Source organism: Trematomus bernacchii, unplaced genomic scaffold (assembly GCF_902827165.1).
Source record: "Trematomus bernacchii unplaced genomic scaffold, fTreBer1.1, whole genome shotgun sequence".
Lineage (NCBI taxonomy): Eukaryota > Metazoa > Chordata > Actinopteri > Perciformes > Nototheniidae > Trematomus > Trematomus bernacchii.
In genome coordinates, this window is record NW_022987648.1 from 7,553,258 (window position 1) to 7,569,688 (window position 16,431).

At 41.1% G+C, this 16,431-nt stretch overlaps 1 protein-coding gene across 3 annotated transcripts in view; it reads right to left on the reverse strand.

Annotated features, from left to right (window-relative positions):
• The window catches only part of LOC117485955 (PTB domain-containing engulfment adapter protein 1), a 120,435-nt gene that overhangs the window by 45,791 nt on the left and 58,213 nt on the right, over positions 1-16,431 (reverse strand). The gene's annotated exons all lie outside the window — the stretch shown is intronic.

Below are 16,431 nucleotides of genomic sequence, written 5' to 3' on the forward strand. Positions count from 1 at the left end.
TAGTAGCCTGCTGTTGGCAAGGAATAACACATTCATTGTAATGATGTTCCAAATATGTAATGAGGTCTAAAAGATAATAAAGTACATTAAACATACAATGGTCAAATAAAAGCTTAAAAGTGAGTAATGAAATTATAATCAACATGTTACATTCTAAAGAAAGTCGTTTATATGTACTCGTGGTGTTAGTATTTATAACAAGGTCAAACTGTTGGACACTGATCTATTAGATAGTCTAAAGTTGCATTGACATGATATGCAAAACGGCTCAGCGCTGGCACCAACCAATCAGAGGAGAGAACCTTGGCTGAGTGCCGACTCAACTGTGAACCTACAACAGTATACACATTATGTTATCTGTTAATACTATGTTTAATGCACCTAAGTGGCTTTTGTGAAAGATTACTGATGTTTATAGTATTTCATTGCAACAGTAATAAATGAGTTTGTGAGAAGTCTTAGATAATTACTGTGTAACTAATGCGTAAATGCAATTGAATACAGAAAGTTTTCACTGACGCAACTCCACTTTCACTCTCTAAACATTTCACTCTTGTAAATATTTCTTCCCATTTCTCAGGGCGTAACATTTGCAGTATTACAAACTGGTTTTCTGTGGCGACATTCCCAGGAAAATGTTTACACCAAAAAAAACGTTAGCTATGCAAACAATTCTGAAAATTCCATACTCGTGTATCAACAAAAACATTTGAGACTAGTAAACAAGAAGCACAATTACATTGTTTTCAATCAACAATCATTTCTAAATCATTTTCCACATATTTATTTATTAATTTCCATTTGTATTCTTTTCTTTCGTGTTTGTTTCCTTTGTAATGGCTTTGTATATAGAGTTGGATGAAAATGGAAACAAATATATAATATTGACAAAAGTGTGATTATGTTTTTGAAATAAAACTGAAATAAATACTAAGTTAAAAAAAAGGAATAATAATTTATAAATCTAGACTGAATGCTTGCCACTTTAAGGAGGGGCAATTTTTTAAGAGTTTAAAACAATCTTTTAAAGATTGTAATAGAGAGGCAAAGTCCCTCCCCTTCCGGGAACCTCCATGGGACCTTATTTCGGAAAAAGTATGTATTGAAGTCAATGGAGAGAGAAAAAGTTATCTCTCGATCCCTTTTGAATTGTGCCACGAATTACACGTATGATGTTTGTCAATCTTAAATAATAATTTCCATGTCAAAAAAGTCACAGTTTGTCGTAAAACTGTTGAAATATAAGACAATGAAAAATACGCAACTAGAAAGACTACAAATCCCAGAATCCCGGTCCCGCATGCTGGCTCTTACGGAACCGACTAACTCCCCTTTTGTGTATGTACAGCTCTCAACATGCCCAGTGATTTTCACCTCTTTTAATACTTTTCACCTCATTCTGAAAGAAAGAAGTGAAATGTGCCAACGTGACTGGTGCGAGACGGGAGATGTAGTTCATTGAGCGGTTTCACACAAAAAAAAAAGTGTTACTTCACATTTTTACGACACATTTTTATTTTTTTGACTTGCAAAATTATCTTTTAAATTGACAAACATCATATGTGTAATTCGTGGCACAATTCAAACGGGATCGAAAGATAATCTTTCTCTCTCCATTGACTTCAATGCATAACTTTTCCAAAATACTGTAAGGTCCCATGGAGGTCCCCCGGAAAGGGAGGGACTTCTCTATAGGTATTTTATAAAAAATGTAACTACACAAAAACAACATTTGTGTTAAAGATTGTCATTGAGAAAAGATAAAAGATTGTTAATAAACATTTTAATTGACAAATAGCTCACATGTCTTGATACAATTGTTAGAGGCGCACAGCTGTCTGGCAGAAGTGGAATTTGAAATATTTGCATTGAGCTGGTTTTACAACAATGTGTACATTCATGCAAATATAATGAGCGTAGTCCAGACCCAGATGAATTCATGTCTGCATTAGCATGGATGTGACTGCATGAGTGTGCTGTGTACAGTAGTTTGCTCTTCAAAGAGTTGCTGTAATATATTGTGTAGGTGACATTGGAGAATCATGTTTGGGAAAGATCTGCAAAAAAACGAAATGAAAGATGAATTAGAAGGTAAAAAAGGTCACACACAATTGCCAACCACTTCATAAAGGTCATTGGAAAGAGTGGAAGGCACTTCCTGTTCCTTAAATGGTCTGCGGTCTGGAGACTTAGCTTGGTCAGGGCCTTGGGTGGCGCTGTGTTTTTCCTGGCCAGGAGGCAGACCTTGGTTGGGTTTTGCATGAGAGAGCATTTAGAGCAGGGAGAGTCTCTGGATTTTTTGGGCTGTTCTGTTCACGCTTTATTTTTCTATGTTTTTTTTTGTTGCACTGCCCTGTATCATTTCATGTTTTGCGTCTTGTATTAACAGCTGCGGTGGGATAAGGGAAGTGGCTGGCCCAGACAATTTCCGGGAAAGTGGGGCCGCGGACAGAACTGGGGGGTAGAAAAAAGCAAAAAATGTGCTCCATATACAGATGAAGTGGAGAAATTGTACAAGGGAACACAGGGATTCTAGCCTTTGCAGACCATTTACGTGCACACACAAACCTATTTAACACTTGACAGGAAAGGGCTAACCCTAAAAGCAAATAGGGCCTCTTTAAGTAAAAGATATCTTATTGATATTTATTGGCATTGTTTTACATGTATATTGAGGTAATCAACTGAAAGTAATAAGTATAAATAAGGTTATACTTGTATATTGTGATCCTTAGATAAGGTTACTGATTTCACATGTAACTAGTAGTTGTAACAGAATACATTATTAGTATACATTATCAGTATCCCATCAAACGGTGATAATACAGTAAAGTGCACTTCAAGTATGAGACAATGGTTTACCGACCCTTCCTGACACGTTTCTTATTTGTTCATCATCTGAATTTTATGCGGTCTTATGAGTGCAAAAAATAGAAAAAAGTTCAAGATTGCAGCTAAAGTAGCATGACAGACACAACAACTGCAACGCATCTAGGTCAACTGTTGAAAACAATTTGAATGAGTCATCTTGCCAGACTTTGTTTGGTAACTAGGCTACGGCATCATATTTTTTCATTGTTTATGGTAAGCAAAATGTACAAGGACAAAAAGTCAGCTTTAAAGGTCTCCTATTATACTGTTGTTCATCAATACATTATAGTTCTCAGATATATACAAAACATGTCTCTGAAGTGTTTGGCTGAAATACCAAACAGATCATTGTAGCATTGTAGCATCCCATAATCCCCTCTGTTTCAGCCCATCTTTTTTCCTGAAACTTTCAGCATCTCTTTACACAGAGGGGACACATGTTTATGTATAAAAGACATGAAAAAGTGGATTTTGCATTATAGGTCCCCTTTAATAGTGTTATAGTGAACAATATGATAAATAACTACACAGAATATAAATCTTTATCTTATTTCCGCACCAATGTTTACTGTCCTTATAGTTTACACATTTACACAACTTCAGAAGAATCCAATTATTTCACTCCTGGCTTGGATGTGTGTGTGGGGGTGGGGAGGGGGTGGAGAAGCAGGAATGTGCATCTCAATGAGAAGCGTCTCAGTGGATTTTCATTGAGATTTGCAACCTCCACATGATTTGTGTTCCATCTAAGCAGTAATGCAAAGTAGCGGTGTTACAGACGGTGTATTTCCAGTTGGCATGGCGAGTAGTGAACGTCCCTGCACCACTCACTGCACCAACAGTTATTGTGACGGTAGCGTAGAGTAAAAGCTATCATCCAACACTACTGCTTTGAACACACTTAACTATATTACCACAGGCAAACGTTGTGGTAAAAGGATTTACCGGTTCTTGAATCAAAGCCTAAAGTAGCAGGAATGAAATGGGTTTACATTTCTGGCTACACTGCGTAATAAAAAAGGTCATTCTTTGAACTCTAGATTTTGAGACCGGACTTTAGAAGCACTGTTTTGTCCTTTTATCATTGTCAATGTAGTCTGTTCATCTTTGTAACGAGACAGAGTAGGAAGAACAAGCACAGTCATCCCTGCAAGTGGTCTCACAAAGCTTGTTATCAAATCATTCCCTGAAACTCAGACTTTTTAAACTTCAATCATAAAAGGCAGGATTTGTACAACTGCCAATCACGTGCAACATAAACACAGAAAAGTGTATTGAAGATATGATCTACCTACATGGTCTGTGAAGCTGTATATAATAATGGTTGACATGCTTATGTTCAGTAGATGTAATGTTTATAATGGACACCATTTTAATTTAGCGTGCATGCCAATACTTGATAATAAGCACTGAGCAAAAAGCACAACCAAGACTGATTGGAGTGTCAATAGTTTTGAACGTAATTCATGCATTTAAATGTTGATCTTATGATGACGCTTAAAGAGAAAATATATGCATCCATCCTTTACCAAATCTAAAATCAAACCATCCAATATTTGTCGAGCCCCATAACTTAAAATCTAAATTATGAAAAAGCTGATTTAGCTTGCATGATGCTAGCAGGTTGCTCAAAAATAACAAAAATGTTCATGTCAGGGAAGCGTTTAAATGAGTACTAATAAATAATATTACTCGATTCTTGATCTCAATCCAATATGCAGGATTAAATTGGTGGCCTCAACCAAATATTGGAAGTATTGACTTCATTATATTTGTTCATAACCCATATGCATTCCAATTCTTATACTACCATACCATTTATAAAGCCATACAAAGGATTGAGTATTTCCCAACGGATGTTAAAAAATGCCTGGATATCCTTCTGTCTCCAGTTGTATTTAAAAGTATGCAACCAGGAATCTTTTCTTGCTATTCTTAACCACCATCCTCTGCACAACCGAAGAAAGGTCACATTGAACGAGCCGCCTAGAGAGCACAGACAGCCTAATGACAGTTCATCGTAATTACGCGCTACAGATTGCGACAGATATATGAGCCAGAGGGTCAAAGGCGCAAAGTCATGACTAAGTAGTACGTCCCAATTGTATGCACATGGCATGCAGCATACCCACTTTTTAAGGAGAGCTGCAGTACGTACTCAAAGTAGAAAAAGGCCATTTGGAACATAATACCTAGAGAAGTGCGAAGGGGAAACCACCAAAGCTAAAGTTGTTCTCGGGAAGTGTAGTGCCTCAAGCAGTCGCTAGACGGCTTCAAGAACATTATTATTTTGTTGAAGTGATTGGGAAAAATCGTTAGACAGTAAACATTTTCTACAGGAAGACATGAGGCTCTAATTTGCTACTTCAACAATCAGAATATTCTAAAAAGCTAGATCTTAATTATTTAGAGGCCCAGAAGCTTGTTATGTATAGGGTATTATATTATATAACAGATAATACAGCTGCCGAACAGATGAGATTTGTATGGGCTATACCATGTACTGCAGTGGTTCTCAAACTTTTTTTCAATCATGTACCCCCTTTGAAAAATAAATTCAGCCACGTACCCCTGATCAGCGCAAAACCAATTTGTTAGGGAACAAATGCCTATATAAAGAGGTACAGTACAGCGGCGCTGCACCATCAGTGTCTGATTTATTAAAACAACAACATTGTAACTGAGAAACACTTAAATGCTACATTTCAAATGTTTACAATCCTTCACTAAATTCATGGCAAACCAATTTTAACATCATGCAATAACACTAAGATGACATTAGTTGCATTGAACTGATCTTTTTAATAAGTTGTACTTACAATTTAGTGAGAAACATGGGCTTGTGCTTCACTGAGGATCTTTGTCATTCTGACCGGGAGGCAAACTGCAGTTATTATACTTCGCGTTTGGAAATATGTGTAACTCTGTTAATATAAAACCCACACTGCTCAAACTTCGTTACTTTTCCTAAAGTTGGTATATTTGTATATTTATATATTTTGGGGCGTGGGGAATGAAGAGAAAAAAATATATGAGCATTTTATGAGCATGGGATTTTGACCCCTCATATAAACATATGCATAATGCTGCGCTATACTTTGCGGCCACACGCCGTTGTCAAGCAACGCTTATTGTTTAGGTCCTTTGAAAAGCAGGCAGTCATATCATTAACTAGAACTAGCTAGATCTGATAGATTTGGACATAAACGCGAGTGAAGTATAACCGGATGCGAGAGAGGGATCAGAGATCAGATCAGCTGCTGCTGACGGAGAACACGCAGCTCTGCATGATCACAGCTCCGCCGCTGCGACGGACCGTTGAGCCGAGCAAAATACACTAAGAGTTAGACCTAACACACTTAGCTAGTTTATCTACTCTGGAACTAGCTAAACTAGTTATAAATATATTTATTCTTTACCGTCGGGTCACTTAATACAGGTTCAGCGAGCTGCACGAGACTGACGGGCTGTCAGGAGAGAGGAAAAGAGAGCACCCCGTTTATTTTTTCCATTTTATTATCCAGAATTACTGTAAACTTTTGAATAAAGTAGTTAATCTACTATTAGTAGTTTGTTTAAATGCATTAATTATGTTTGTTTTTTCATTAACATAAAATAAATCTCACGTACCCCCTGCAGTACACCAACGTACCCCTAGTGGTCCGCGTACCCCCATTTGAGAACCACTGATGTACTGTAATGGCAGAAAAATTAAGTACCATACTAGTATACTCAGCTCATGTTTACAAGTAAAACATAATGTCACCTGGAGAGCAATCTATAGAATGTTCTCATTGTAAAAAAGCAGTGAGTTGTTGGTAGGCAAAATGCATTGACTCTCATTTAAAACAGAAACACGTCACACAGATCAATTTGCCTGCAAACTGTAGAACATGAAAACTCAATAGGTCATGAACTGCCCTTTTTTCGCTGAATCTACACTAGGAAGCTAATTAAAAGAGACAAGCTAAGCAATATTATGAGACACAGGGTGTTCGTGTTGTCACTGCAGAGAAACACACTCGCTCTAGACAGCCCAAAAGGTCATATAATATCTGTCATGTTATGCTATTGGTATGAATAGATTAACTTCTGAGTTTAAACTTCACCTTCAGTTTTTCATCAACAGGAATCCTGAAAACTCATTCCACAGTGCCAGAAGGAGTAGAAGGACCCAACAGCAGCATTAGTGAAAGCTGAAGAATAGCTAGTTATTTGGTTATGACCTGATCTGGTTGCTTTAACCAGCTCAAGAGCGGTGAAAACTGAAAGAGATAAACCATTTTTTTAAAGGGCCCATGTCATGCTTTTCCGGTTATTACCAGTCCCCTTGTGTGTTATGAAGGTTTTTATGCATGTAAACCCTCAAAGTACACCCTGTAGCGAGTAAAACTCTAACACAGAAAATACCTCCCCAAAACGCCTCGTTGGAGATACGTCATTGTCCATTTGATTCTTCCATTTCGTTCCGGGTACGGCATGATGTCAAGCCGTACCCGGAACGAAATGGACCAATCCGTGGAGCCGTTACGTTACGTCCGCGGAGCCGTTACGTTAAGCCCCCGCTGATTGGTCCAAATTGACCAATCCACGGACTTCCTCACACACACATCTGTGTGCAGGGAGCAGGCAGCTCAGGTGATTTCTCCTCCCTGGCTGCAGGCTGATAACAGACAGTTGGGATCGCGGCGAAATTCTCTCTGCAGACCCATTCTCACAGCGTTTATCAACCTTTTTCTTACTCAATATCAAGCCACACTTATTGTTTTTACTTCGGCTGTGACTTTGTGTGTGCTCAGGATGAGTTTGGCTGTGTTTCGCTGTGTATCGCTAACAAGGAAACAACACCTCCACGGAGCTCAGCGCGATTCACAACGTCCCGACCAATCAGAGCACACTGTGCTCACAGGGAGGATGGGGACTGGAGCTATTGGAGCTCCAACGAGCCGTTAAAGGCAGAGAGTGAAATTCAGTGAATACACGTAGTTTACAGAGATGCTGTATGAGAAACCAATGTGAGTTTGGAAAATTGCACAATATAAATCTCTTCTAGTAGACCTCAACAATGGAATTATGATCAGTGGAAATGGCAATGACATGGGCCCTTTAAGTTAACAATAAAAAAATAGTCTCTTTTTCCTTATTTTAGACTCTTTTTGCACTTTGTCATCGTTTTTTTGTGTGTATTTAGCCTCTTTTAGCATCTTTTTGCACTTTTTTAGAAGTCTTTTAGTTCTCCAACTCCTTTTCCCATTTCCTTCAGACGTTGATGTAGACGCTTCTACAGCTATGTATTACATACATTTAGGGAGGTGGGTAATATTCCAAGAGAAAAACTAAAATATTCTGATCATAGATTTGCAAGAAATACATCTGAATTTCTCTTAGATTAAAGTTACAAGAGAAAAACCTCTTTAAAAAATGTGTTTCTTTTGACAAGGAACCACATTTTGACTCAAGGTTGGATCAACCTCATCACTAAACAGCAGTAAACAGAATGCCACATGCACACACTAGTTGAGTGTGAAACAGGGCGATATCCTTCATTTGTCCATGGCATTGTAGTTTCAGATCAACTCATCCAAATCAGAGTGTTGTTTACATGTGATAAGACCCAATCACTGCAATGGCTAAATCTGATTGCAAAATACTATTTGATTGGGTTATCCACGTCGGTTTTCAAATGGCAGCATTTGTAGCATGATGAGGTTGATCAAAACAGAGCTAAAACAGTATTTTACTTTTATTTATCAGGTGGTCAGAAACAAGACTCTCTCTGAAAAGCATTTGTATACCTTTTCCATAGAATGATACAAATGCAATCCCTGTTGTGATAATAACATATTCTAATATATAGAGCAGGGGTGCCCAATACGTCGATCGCGATCGACCGGTCGATCGCAAAGGTAGTGTGGGTAGATCGCATGGCATTGAATAAAAAAAAAAAAAAAAGAAGTTAGCCTATTGACGTACAGGTAAGCCAGTCTGAGTTGTATTGTGCCATACGGGTTCATGCAGTTATGAGGGGGCCTCACCTCCTCATCTGAAGCGCAAATGCGGCGCACTATTATGCGCTTGTGCGGCGCAATTAGTGTAAGCGCGCCACAGTTTATCAGCCGTTTAGTCCACTAGAACCCCCCCCCGTGAGCTCGCGACACAGATTGGGCAGGGGCGGCCCTGTAGGTAGATCTTTTGGGCTTGGTCATTTTAAAAGTAGCTCACAAGCTGAAAAAGTGTGGGCACCCCTGATATAGAGTATTAAACATCTGTACAAAAAAAAATATTGCAAGTACATCAAGACAAACAGTCTTTTTCTAACTGTAAAGTATTGACAGCCTTGGGAATCACTTCAACAGGTTTCTCTTGGCATTTTATTTTTGTAATGTCCAAGGAGGTATACTAATGTGTTTCACAGAAAAATGCTATGCAGTAGTATTATTAGTTGCTCATCTTAAATTATTGTTAGTTTAAATGTTTGCTTTGTACACACACACACACACACACACACACACACACACACACACACACACACACACACACACACACACACACACACACACACACACACACACACACACACACACACACACACACACACACACACACACACACACACCACACACACACACACACACACACACACACACACACACACACACACACACACACACACACACACACACCATTAAAATCCTGTATGTATAAGAGTTATCCCTCAGTAAATCAAAGGGTACCACTTTACAATAAGACTACCCTTATAAAGGGTTTACGAATAGTTTGTAATTCATTTATTAATTAGGTTGTGAACACTTTATAAATCATTAATAAGCTTTTATAAGACATGAGATAAACAGGGCAACTGTGACCGGTTGCTTGCCAAATAGTGAGCCCACATTCATCTGTACTGTTAAGTCTTATATTGGCTACCTAGCTTACTTTGTCTTCTTCATCAGCCAGCATCCTTGGTATCTGTTGCTCACTGGCCGTTTCTCAATGTCGAGTATACCTGCTGCAGAGCCACTATTTCAAGTATACTACGTCATCGAGTGGCGCCGAATGCTGGGCATTTAACATGCATTTAAACAGTCCTTCGGCGCCACTCGATGACGTATACTTGAAATAGTGGCTCTGCAGCAGGTTTACTCGACATTGAGAAACGGCCACTGAGTTGATTCTCGCTAAGTAGCCAATATAAGGCTTAGTCATCTTGCCAAATAGTGAGCCTGTGTTGATGTATGAAAACTATGTTAGAACTGGTTTATAAATGGTTCTTAATGATTAATAAAGTGTTTACAACCTAATTCATAACCTAATTATAAACCCTTTATGAATCCTTTATAAGGGTAGTCTTATTGTAAAGTGGTACCAATCAAAGATACACAAGCTTCAGCTATGGTGTGAAAAGCAAACGTATACTTTGGACATTTATATAATAACGCTCTATCAAGACAGCTTAACTATAAGTGCCAATAGTTTGACAGTATAGTGAGTTCTCTACTCTGACAAGAGGCGCTTTCAAACCAAGTACTTAGTCCCGCCGAACTCTTTAGTCACGGAACTGTCCTAGTAGATCGTGTTCACACCGGAATAAGTCCCTGAGGGAGGATTACGCAAATGAAGCCGCTGACGCCACTTCTTCTTCTTCTGCTTTGGGTTTACTGGCAGGCCGCAAACAACTTCACGGCGTATACTGCCAACCGAAAATCGCCCCCCGAAGTCCCCGGTAAATCGCCAGAAGCGCCGACACCTCCTCATCACTCCACCGCTCCCACGTTTTATGTTGTGTTGCCATAAGTTAGTCTCTCTCCGTTGGAGCGCTGGGCTAATGCTAATGCTAATGCGAGCAAATACAATGGCGGCTTCACAAAACTTTTGGGAGTTTTACGGGGCGTGGTTTGCAATTCGCCCTGCCAATAGAAATTGGAACCTTTTCCTCCCCAGGAAAGTACCACCTCTCTAGCAGGGACTGAAAAGGGGTGAAAAGGTTCGCATGAACTAGGTTCTAGTTCCAGATCTTTTTGGTGTGAACGCAAAATCCCAAGAACTATCGGAACTATTCCTGGGAAAAGTACTCCGGTGTGAAAGCGCTTAAGGTCAATATTTTATTGAGCACAGCATTATTCGGCTATTTTGACAACAATGACAACATGTTTACTTCCTTGTGAGAAGAGCAAATAGTCATGCGTAGGTGAAACCGCAACCAAATATGGATTTTATGCTAACAAACGTTTCACTTATGAACTACCGATCCCTTTGGGTTAATTGTTGTAATATTCTAAAAGCCAACAGAGGACAGAAATGGATTTCATCTGTCCATATAACATATTATGATACACTATGTCGGAGTTACAAATGTTGACGTTTTTCTCAAAGATCCTCTTCTTAAGCACATTACGTTTTAAACGGTGGAAGTTCAAAGATGCTTCATCCCTCCAGGTTTTGGGGAAATTAGACCAGTGTTGAGTTCGATTCTACCCAAAAGCAAAGTTAGAAAGATGGACAACCACAGCCAAGGTCCAAATGTATTCTTACAGTGTTGACTACATGCATACATACAGGCAGACATTTAAATATATCCTTAGGGTAACATAAGTTTCCTCTAAGTCTAGGCTAAACTGGAAGTGAGTACTATATTGAGACTCTGTAAATGAAATGTAATGAGTCATGTAATGTGTGGTTCTGTTCCACAGTAAACAGTCTGAAGTTAAAACAATGTCATTGTCACAATGGAGTGGTGCAGGCATGAGTCTTAAAACCCCAAAATGAGAAAGCATTTTACCACTTCCAGTTTCCTTGTGGATGCCTAACATATGAGTGGAGGTGACGTGAAGTCATGCGACTTTTTGTTCATAGCATTAGCTATTTATTTCTTGCAAGTTAAATTATGTTTCAAAAATCATAAAAGTATTGTTAATATGTGGTAGATATCCTGCTGACCATCACATGTACATTTATCCAAAATATCTTACTTTGTGTAAAATTAGAAAATCCAATGGAAAAATCCCATTGCTTTTTGTAAAGGGACCAGTTGTGATGCTAACTTTCATGTCGTCCTCCACAATGAAATCATGCAAAAGTCATGCTGAGTGCTTTTTCGTGTTCCAGTTTTACAAGCTGTTCGGAAGTTGATGTACCAGTTCCTAACAAACAAGTATTTGGAAAATGTTTTCTGGTGTATATTCAGCTTGTATATTTGGGTTATGACTGATTGTTTATACTTCTTGGGAAAGGTCCTTGTGACTCAATCATTGCAGAGGTGATAATTATGTACGGTAACTAACCTTTCTTTGGAATTTGATCTTTGCACTTGAAACAAAGGAAGTTGTTTGTTTGCTTTCGGATTAACCTAGTTTTGACGAAATGTTTACAGGGGGTGAAGTTAAACTTCAGTTGAACATCACCAACAAGGACTTGGTATATTATTCCTGTTATGCAGGTCTAGGACTAAGCACAATTGCACACCCTTGTAAAACATTAATGCACAAACCAGATGTTTCATAAGAGGAGCGAAAGGAAAACCTTCTACCACATCATTTAGAAAAAGTCCAATGTTGATATGCTTCATGAGGATTGAAAGTAATAGAGAGAGGAAACACACTTGTAGGGAAACCAAATTGCAGTGGTTCAGCACTAATATCCACACACAGTGTCCACAAGTCAAGGAGATGTCATGCTTTCTTAAAGGGGACCTATCATGCAAAATGCACTTTTGTACGTCTTTTATACATGAATATGTGTCCCCGGTGTTCCAGGGAACTCACCAAGTGTCAGAAAACACAACCCTCTCTATTTTCCTCCATACCCAAATCTCTAAAAAAGGGGCTGCAACAGATCTGATAAAAACTGATCCAGATTTGAACACTTTACTGACGTCAGTAAAGTGGCGCTACGGCTATTGGGCCAACTCTCCACCTATCAGGGGAATGTGGGGTTGGGCCACGGCCGGCCATTGCCGCTCGAAAGCGCTGGAGACGCTGTAGTACATATGCCAGGCCTGTAAGTGGCGCTGTACATGAGATGCGCCGGTGAAGATGGCCGCATTGTCTTTGTGCTCCTCTCCAACTTTGCCCATTTTCGTATTTTGTACATATTTCTTTTACTTTTGCCGTTTTACTTTTAACATGGTTCGCAACATGCTAGCCGACCGCACCTACTCTGCCATACAATATAGCAGAGAGGAACTTTTCCAATTGCGAAACTTCGTGGACAATATTAACCCTCCGACAGACAATGGAGATTCACCATGGCTACCTGTTGCTGTTCTACCTGAGAGACGCAAGAAGAAGACAAAGCGGGGATGCCGGGCCGGGTTGCTGGTCAGACTGAGAAAACGTGAGAATCGGCCCCCTCTTCCGAGTATTCTTCTGGCTAATGTTCAATCCATTGAAAATAAGCTAGATGAACTCAGAAGCCGGATTGCTTTTCAATTTTTCGGGACATTAAGAACTGTAACGTGTTAATTCTCACTGAGACTTGGCTCAACCCCGCTATCCCGGACTCCGCTATTGTCCCTGACGGATTCTCTATTTTTCGTCAGGACCGGACTGCAAACTCGGGGAAAAGTAAGGGAGGCGGTGTGTGTGTAATGACTAACAACAACTGGTGCTCAGATGTGAAGATTATTTCATCGGACTGTTCCGCACAGCTAGAGCACCTCATGATCTCATGTCGGGCCTTCCATCTGCCGAGGGAATTCACATCTGTTGTGATAACAGCAGTGTATATCCCGCCGCAGCCACTCGCCGACAACAACACGGCACTCGATCAGCTGTTTGGGTTTATTGATAAAACCGAGACTTCACGGCCAGATGCGGCGTTCGTTGTGGCCGGAGATTTCAACACCGCCAACATGAAGAAGGTTTTGCCAAAATATTACCAACACATCAACTTCCCGACGCGCGGGGGAAACATACTGGACCATGTTTATTCCCCTTTCCGGAATGGATATAAGGCTCTCCCTCGCCCTCCCTTCGGCAAATCAGACCATATCTCACTACTGTTGTTGCCTGCGTACAAGCAGAAACTAAAAAGGGACAGACCGATAACAAGGACAGTACAACGATGGAGCGAGGAGTCAGATTCAGCACTGCAGGATTGCTTTGCATCTACGGATTGGAGTGTGTTTGAGGACAATAACATCAACACACACACGGACACTGTCATCTGCTACATTGGGAAATGCATCGATGACGTGGTACCGAAGGTTTCTGTACGGACATTCCCAAATCAAAAGCCCTGGGTAAACGGTGAGGTGCGCGGCAAACTGAAAGCGCGCACTCTCGCGCACACAGCGGGAGATTTGGAGGAGTACAGGAAGTCTAGGTATGATCTCCGGAGAGCAATAAAAAATGCAAAGAGACAGTACAAAGAGAAGGTGGAATCTGACTTCAAAGGCTGTAACACTAGGAATATGTGGGCGGGACTAAGGACAATGACTGACTACAAAGGAGCAGCGGGGCGTGCTGCGGGAGTGTCTGCGTGCGCATCTCTCCCAGATGAGCTAAACAGTTTTTTTGCACGCTTTGAGAGCAGCCAGGCTGTGGAGGTACAGAGGGACCAGGAGCTACACTGCCCTTTTGTTTTAAATAGGGCAGATGTGTGTAAATCCTTTAAAAGGGTTAACCCACACAAGGCTCCTGGACCTGATGGCATCCCTGGCCGTGTTCTCAGGGTGTGTGCAGTTCAGCTGGCAGAGGTGTTCACAGACATCTTCAACAGGTCCCTGCTGCAGTCTGTAGTCCCCACATGTCTTAAACACTCCACCATCATTCCTGTCCCCAAAAAGACAATCATCACCTGCCCCAACGACTACCGCCCAGTAGCACTCACCTCCATCATAATGAAGTGCTTTGAGCGGTTAGTCAAATTATTCATCACCTCCTCCCTCCCTGAATCTCTGGACCCCCTGCAGTTTGCCTACAGAGCAAACAGGTCCACAGACGACGCCATAGCCCTCACCCTCCACACTGCCCTCTCACACCTGGACCCGAAGAACAGGAACACATATGTGAGAATGCTGTTCATTGACTACAGTTCAGCATTCAACACCATTGTGCCCTCCAAGCTGGCCATCAAGCTCAGAGACCTCGGGCTCAACAGCGCCCTCTGCGACTGGATCCTGAACTTCCTGACGGGCAGACCCCAGGCAGTGCGGGTGGGAAACATCACATCCTCCACCCTGATTCTTAACACCGGTGCCCCTCAAGGCTGCGTGCTCAGCCCTCTCCTCTACTCCCTGTTCACCCACGACTGCGTGGCCACACACAGCTCCAACACCATCGTGAAGTTTGCTGATGACACGACCGTCATCGGCCAGATCACAGACGATGACGAGACGGCATACAGAGAGGAGGTCGAAAACCTGACATCTTGGTGCCAGGAGAACAACCTCCATCTCAACATCAGCAAAACAAAGGAGCTGATTGTGGATTACAGGAAGCAGCAGGGAGAGGGACACGCCCCCATCGCCATCAATGGGACTACGGTGGAGAGAGTCAAAAGCTTCAGGTTCCTTGGGGTCCACATCACTGAGGACCTGACATGGTCTCTTCACACCACCACCATCACCAAGAAAGCTCGACAGCTCTTCTTCCTCCGCAGGCTGAGGAGGTTCAAAATGGATTCCAGGATACTCTGCAACTTCTACAGGTGCACGATAGAGAGTATCCTCACTGGCAGCATGACGGCCTGGTACGGCAGCTGCACCGACCTCGATCGTAAGGCTTTACAGAGGGTGGTGAAAACTGCACAGCACATCACCAGGACGGAGCTGCCATCCATGGAGGACCTTTACTCCCAGCGGCTCAGGAAGAAATCACTACGGATTATCAAAGACCCCCATCACCCCAGCCACAAACTGTTCTTTCTGTTGCCGTCTGGCAGACGTTACCGCAGCATCCGGGCAAGGACAAGAAGATTCGGAGACAGTTTCTTCCCGCGGGCAGTGAGACTGTTAAACAATTGAACTGTTGAAACAACATCAAACATTCAACTGCTACTCAGTAGTATGTATCTAATACCTAATATATATATATCATTCCAATAACTTGTATATAGACTCATACTGCACTATTCCACATCATAACTTTATTTCATTTTTATAACTATTATTATTTTTGTATTGCTCTTGCTCTTATTGTTATTATGTTATGTTATTATGTTGCATTGTTGGAGAAGCCTGTGACATAAGATTTTCAACTGCATAATTACTCTGTAGCTATGTCAGATTGACAATAAAGAACCTTGAACCTTGAACCTTGAACCTTGTAGTCTGCCACAAAAGCAGCGAAGAAGACTTGGTTACCATGGTTACCCTTCTGTTTATTCTCCGCTGTGGCTTTCTTTCTCCCTTCCCGAGGCAAGCGTTTGCTCCCGCTGCTTTAATTCAATGCAATCCCTCCCCGTCGAGGCAAGCACTGTAATTCTCTCCGGTTAGTCCACCAGCAGATGACAAACACCCACCTCTCCGCCTCTTCCAAGGAACGAGGGGACCGTGCAGCAGAGTTTCAGTTTCAGTTTCTTTCGCCGGTCAAGATGTCCGTTAAAGTTTAAATCTTCCGG